This window comes from Cavia porcellus, unplaced genomic scaffold (assembly GCF_034190915.1).
Source record: "Cavia porcellus strain 051 isolate PalLab524CR breed Dunkin Hartley unplaced genomic scaffold, mCavPor4.1 scaffold_1, whole genome shotgun sequence".
In the NCBI taxonomy this organism is placed as follows: Eukaryota; Metazoa; Chordata; class Mammalia; order Rodentia; family Caviidae; genus Cavia; species Cavia porcellus.
Window position 1 is genome coordinate 23,081,888 of NW_026947484.1, and position 7,354 is coordinate 23,089,241.

Below are 7,354 nucleotides of genomic sequence, written 5' to 3' on the forward strand. Positions count from 1 at the left end.
TTACTTCTGCTGTGAGTGGGGGTGCAGAAGGGGTGAAATTCTCACTCACTCTTAGTTCTGCTTTGATAGCACCCCTCCCACAATGAGTCTTCAGGAAAACAATGACCACAAAATTCCCAAACTGGAAGGATCTTTGTAAGCAACATCTGGACAGTGTAGGAGGGGTAGCAAAGCTGGAATTTTTCCCTTATTAATCTTCACTAAACAGCAAATGGAATTGGGGCCCATGTTGCTCTCCTTCTATGAGTTATTTACTGGAAAGCAGTAGGGCAGAGATTATTTCCAGCAACTAGCTTTTGCCATGACAGATGATATTGAAAATGGCTCATTATCATTTGCTTCTTTTCCATGTTAAGAAATTGCCAAGAATGTTCACATCCTTCTAAATATTTAACAAATATCTATCTCATTATCTGGAATTCTCTGAAAGACATTAAAGTTAATTCTAAACTCAGAAAGCTTTCTTTAACTGTATTATACCTTCCAATTTCTGTCACTACCATTTAAATAATCAGTCTTTCCACCAGATATGGTAGTTCTCCTGGTTTTTCTTCTTCAAAGGAGAAGGGTAGAGAACTTTGTATGGTTCTGTTGTTCTGACACAATTTCACCAACTTCCAGAAAACTCCACTCCATTTCATCAACTTTCAGAAACTTCTTAGGAATTGCTACCTCTTTCAAAGCCTGTTCTCTGTGGTTCTTTTGTCACCTATTAAAGCTAAATGATCATAATCAAAACTTAGCAGTTACTGGTAGTGATATATTATCTTTTCTCCACCAAGTCCTCAATACACTTGAAAATCCCACACACTGGTGAGAATTATCTAAGAGATTCAGGACAGAAGCTTCAAAAATTATGTATTCAATGATCTGAATTATGGCCTAATTCTTTTTCATTCCTAATGTTCTATAAATGCAACAGCCCTGTGAAATCAATTTTTTTTTAAAAAAGTAAATTTACAAAATTCTTGTGAAGAATGCTTTGGATGTTTTTGCTAAATAAAGTATTTATTCTTAGCATCCTATTTTATATCATCACAAAACTTTTTTTTAAAGTTGCATCACTAACTCCCACAGAAAATAAACTACTTTTAGATTCCCAGAGTGACTTTTATTATCTATCTTTAAATATATTTGGATATGATAAAAATCATATCTCTAGGCAACAAGGGTAAAGTAAACAGCTTAGTCAATCATAGTTGTCACGTGATGGTTCTGTCTTTGGAGTCAGGATGCATGTAATGAACTCTCTTAAATCATGAACCAAATTAAAATTCTCTTTTAGTTGAGAGTATTAGGTATTGTGTTCCAGTGACAGAAAAACTAATCAGAAAATTAGTGTCCGAAAAGTAGGATTTTTGTTGTGACCGTAGCTAACCAGGTGGTTTAGAAGTCTTTTGGAAATGGATTTCAGGATAAGTTTGGACAGATTGAGAGATGTGGAGCAAAGAATCTATGCAATGTTTTACCAGTACTGATTTGGTGATTATGGTCAAAGGTCAGAGTACCAGAATGCTAATAAGGAATTTAGACAGCAAAGGCCATACTAAGGAGGTTTCAGTTCCAAGACTCCATCACTAGGTGGACTAAAGATCATGATTGTTCACCTCTGACAGAAAATTTGTCTATGTTTGCCCCTGTCCTTAGGTTTTGCAGGATACTGAGATTAAGGATGGTAGTCTAATTAATGTGATAGATGAAATTTAAAGACAGTCCTGTATTCGGGACATAGCCTGGCTACTGCTGGTTACTTTTAGCCAGATTTATGAGAATTGGAGGCAAAAAGCAGAGTAGAAAGTTTTGAAAAGCTTACATTTTGGCTCAGAAAGAACAATGTGGAAAGTTGAAGCCAAAGGATCAATGGATATTGAAGATACTAGTGCCGTTAAAAGGAAACCAAGTACGTTGTGCAAGACCAAAAGACAGATGTTTTGAGAAATCTTAGGAATCAATAAGACTACCCTTCAAAGGTTCAAAGATATAAAAATACAATCATGAAAGGAGAGTCTCTGTGCTCCCTGCTCAAGTAAATCCTCATAAGGAACTGGATACCTGGGATTCATTTCACCATGGTCACTCATCCATCCACACAGAGTCCCCCTGAGACCATGGTCCAAGAGTCCTGGATACTGCCTTTCTAATGGCTGACCTTGGTGTCATCACTTATGATTGGTTTGTCAAGCATGCAAAATGCAAGAATTGTGGGGACAAGGAGACCTCCAGCCAGACTTCACAGTAAAGCCTGGGAAACTAGACAATGAGACCCTGAGAGAGTTGTTCGTGAAGCTGTGGAAATGGAACCAAAACTTCAGGAAGTTAGAGATGCCAGGGATATGAAATGTCTGATGAGGAAAGCCTCAGGCTATACACAGAGCTATTCCAAGAAAGAAGGACTGAAACTATTACTAGATGCTCCAATGGAGCTAAAAGACTTGCTTGCCCTGTTGGATTTCTGTCTTTTTTTGTCCCATCTCTTTTCTATCTCTCTATCCTCCCTTTTAGAATTGGAATATTTACTTTGTGTCACTGTAATTTGGGATGATGTAAACTTCTTTGGTGTTTTTGTTGTTGTTGTTGTTGAAGAGTTTTACAACTGTTTGCCTTTAGTCTCAAAAGAGACTTCGATATGAACTTTTGAAAAATTCTGGAGCTGCCAAGTCTTCAGGGAAAGAATTATTGCATTTCTGTTTGTATGCAGGGTAGCTGTACCATGTTAAGTGTAATTATGATCTTGCTATTGCATTGAAGATTAACATGATTAAGTCAAGGGATTTTATTTCTGTGTCAATCAGGTTCACAAATGGGAGGTTGTGGACGTTAAGCTAATCAACTTGATTAGCTTTGGTTTACACTTGATGGATCACTCTTCTGCTTATGTTTGAGTGGATTATGGAAGCTTGGCTTTGGGGTCCGCATCTGGTCTCTCACTCCATTCCTCCTGGCACTATTTTCCTGCTCTGCTTCCTTGGCACCATGAACTAAGCAGCTTTACTCTGTTTTGGCCTTCTACTAGGACGTCCTTCTGCCTTGGAGCCAACAAATCATGGACTAACTCTCCTGTAAGATTTACCTAATTTAAAATCTTTTTTTAAAGTGAAAATGTGGGATAGTGTATCCTTGTGATAGCAAAGGATACAAGGTCCATGTGGAAAGCATAAATTAGTGCATATCTTTTTATGTCATCTTAAGGATTCAAAAGATCAGAAAGAAAGATGAAAGAAAGAAAGAAAGAAAGAAAGAAAGAAAGAAAGAAAGAAAGAAAGAAAGAAAAAGAAAACTCTGTTCTCAGATTCGGTGTACATATTTAAGGCAGAATACTTGGGACTCCAAAAATGACTTCCAAAAGCGTTCTTCCAGGAAAGTGTCTCTGTAAACCTCTCTGCCATCCAGCACCTCATGCTCTCATGCTTTCAGTGCAAACTATCAGTCATGATACTAGCAAAGAGCTCTCCTGAAATTACTATACTTCAGCCCTTTGGGCAGTGGCTACCTTTTGTTTTGTCTACATTTACTCATCCAGTCTCTTGTTATAATTAATAATTATTACCATTGAGCTTTTTCTTTTCAAATGTTTGTGTGTATCTCCTGATTAGATCATAACTGACTCAGCATTGGTACTGATGGAGATCTAATGAATAAACTCTTTGAACTATGGGATGTAGGGGTTGGTTTGGCTATGCCTTTGGGTTTGAGCTGGGTGCTGAGCCCCTTGGCAGGGAGAAATGGATGTTACTAAGCCATGGCTTGCAGTGATATCACCATTAATCAGTCTGTCAGCTGTGGCCAATGATGATAAGGTGGTTGATAAAATGCCAAATGAAGCATGTTTCCTGAGAACCTAAGCCCCTGCAGCTTGTGGCCTCTGTGGCAGAGATCCAAGGATACTTACATATTGGGACAGGTTCTTCTGTTCTTACAGAGAGAAAATGAAGAGTCTGTATCTTCACTTCATATCAGAGTTTGAGAATCAAAATCTCTTATTAATTATAGCTATGGATTTCCATTGCTGAAAATAAATTTAACATTTAATAATTCAAAATTCTTTAGTATTAAATTGACATTTGAATTCACAATATCACAGGTTTCACATGTGATTGTCAAGACATTCACTGGCAAAGCATGGATCCCTGAAAGTTCGACTAATGACATTTCCCGGGCTCAAAAGACATTCTTGAGCCCTAAGTCACTGTAAGATTCTTTTGCCACTGAAAGTAATTTCCCTAAAAGGTCTTAAGACTCTAACATTCCTCTAGTAGAAATGCTGTAACAATCTCATCTGGGTCAGACATATTAAAAGGAGATGAGCATTCTCCTCAACTCATCCTCCAAAATTCTTCACACTTCCACTACACATATAATGATGGTGAAATCTCAGCATGCTCAAGGATAATAGGTGTATACTAAGACTAACTTACCCATTCAAAACTCTTCAAACTTTGGAAACTTATATTGGCATAAATTTGGAGAATACATGTAGTAATGGATCCTAAGTGTCTCAGATCAAGGAGGGGAACCAGTAATGTTCCCCTAACATGTACAAAGAATGATATATCCCTACCTACTATACATGTACAAAGAATGATACATCTCTACTCCTATACAGTTTTAAGGTGTTATCACATAAGCTGGAAGTGGTTATTGGAGTTTCACTGACTGATTAGCTGAAGAGCTTAATAATATCTTGGTTGGGCTACCCTGGAGCAATACACAGGAGATTTTAGAGACTTAAAGATGTAAGCATGTTAGAATGGATTTATTAGATGCAACTTACCTATCCAATGTCAAGAAAGTATTTCTACACTGAAGCATTGAGAAACTCATTAGAGAACATATCCTTGAAAACCTTGTGGATGCTTTCCTTTATAAGCAAGGTACAGGAAAGGGACTCTAAAACATGAAGTCATGTCTGGGGAAAATGTGGGTGGAGCAATATAGCATAGAATATAAATGATCAGCTATGGAGGAAATTAGATAATAAGTTAAGCTTGTAATGAAATCTTAACTTTTTATTACTTTTGTAATAAAATGTCTAAGTTGGAAGTGAAAATGTATAAAAAAGGGATATAAACAGAAATTTGGTCAAAAGATTATTGCCTTATTTAAATTTGCATCTAATATTGAGTATGCAAAAAAAGAATGAAAATTACTTCCAGGTTTCTTGTTTTAACTAGAAGATAAAATTGTGGCATGATTCAGAGTAGTTTAAAATATAGGAAGCAGGGTGTTTTCTAATGATTGGATGACACTTTTTAGGGATATATTAGGTGTATGAATCCGTAAAATAGGAGGTTGTAGAAAGCAGAGAATTCTACATGTAGCTGTGAAATTCTAAGAAAGAAATCTGACCTCAAATTAAATTTTAAGAACCATCAATATGTAAGTTGAAGTCATAGTCCTATATGAGATAACTTGAGTAGAGAAATGAAAGAAAAAAAGACAGCCCCAGAAAAGCAATATGTGTGTAAACCTGCTTGGCTTGATTTGGTTTTTCAGAATTTGTAGTGTGAAACAATTTCTAGAGGCTTTTAGGAAGACTTTCCAAAGCTGGGCATAGTAGTGCATGCCTGTAATCCCAGTACATGGAAGGCTGAGGCAGGAGGATCACTGCAAGGTTAAGGCCAGCCTGGGCTACGTAGTGAGTTTAAGGCCAGCCTGGACACATGAACTGCATAGCAAAAGCTTGTCTTGAAGAGAGAGAGAGAGAGAGAGAGAGAGAGAGAGAGAGAGAGAATACTTTCTATAAGGATTTTGGAAAAGTAACTCAGGATAAAGAAGGTCAAAAAAATTATGTTTTTTATAAAGAGATTCAAGTATTTAATTTTTTTCATTTTAAGAAAATGGACATCTGTGCTAAGTTTAAAGCAGAAGAGGAATAGATGGGGAAAAAAATGACTGTGTAAGAAAGAAAAAAACAAATCATGGAAAATGGTCCCCGATAAAATTAAGTGATGGATGGCACAGGTGAAGAGATTAGCCTCACACAGATGGAGCATAACTTCCCATCCCCTGGGGGGACAGAGATAAATTGGAAAAAAGAGTTGGAAGGAAACAGCAGAGGAAACCTGAGAGAACCATCACCTGATCACCCTGTAGTATTCCCCAGAGAGGTCAGTCTTGCCTTTCAGTTCTGCTTACCTGGCCTAGAATTTCTCCTGCACCCTGCTCAGAATTCTAACTGATCATAAAAATGGAATTGCAACTAGGTTAGTGATGGATTAATTTCTCTCACCTTTTTCCTTCCCCCTAAGCTGCTTTGCATTTTACTGCAGGATTTATGGAAAGAATAAATCTCCTGGTGAAATTGCAGACAGACACTGGCAAGAGCAAGTACAAGGACCTTCAAACCAGGCCTGTGATAGGTAGCGACCTACTTAGCCTCCAGGTAAGACAGATCCTGCCAAAGGACTCAGCATGTGCCTTGAACTGTCCAGGAATTTAGAGAGCTGCTATGCAATCACTGGGCAAAGTATGCAGAGTCAAAGCAAGTTAGACTTTCATTATTTGTATGTCTGTATTATGTCTAGTTGCTGTAGTGATTTAATATTTTGAAAGGAAGCTTAAGCAATACTTTGCAAAAGTTTTTTAAACTGCCTTTTTCTCTACAATGCATGTGGGAGCAAAAGCCAACTGCTTTTGAACTTCGTGCCCACCTTACTTGGGTCACTAAGTTAGTTCACTACTTACTGACCTTGAGATTCCACAATAGGAAAGCCTGACTGGATCAAAGATGGAACAGACTGTCTTATATTCTGACCTCCAGCAGTCACTTTGCCTCCTTTTAGATCCTTCAGCATCATGGCAAATAGTATTTTACATATCTGGCAGCTCTCCATGGTGCTTCTCAAGAGCAGGTTTACAAACAATGGAAAGCTTTAAGCTTCCCCTCTTGGCTTGTGGAGCATATTTAGGGAATGGGTGTCACTGCTGCCATCTACCCTCACACCCCTAGATTTAGCTACAGAGGACTTTGTAGCCCTATGTTAAACAGAGTTTAATGAATAACATTTGCAAGAGGGCTCAATAATCTTATAAAGTATTATTCATAGCTGGGCTATTCCTAAGCCAATTCAAGGACAAACTGTAGTTCACAGAGCCAAAATCACACCTCAAGAGCCTACATAGCCTATGAAATTGTAGGAATTTTTCCTTGCTTAAAAAGAGAAAACAATAAAGCAGTGCTGATTCTTGATGTCCTTATTGCAGCCTCTATGAATAAGTGTGTATTTAGCCTCATGTTCAGTGCTGATTAGCAAGTCAACATGATCAGGTACAATGCACACCACCATAGCTTCCCATGTGCAAATGTAAGGAGAAAGGTCTCACATGTGATAAAAAGCTTTACTGAAAGACAATA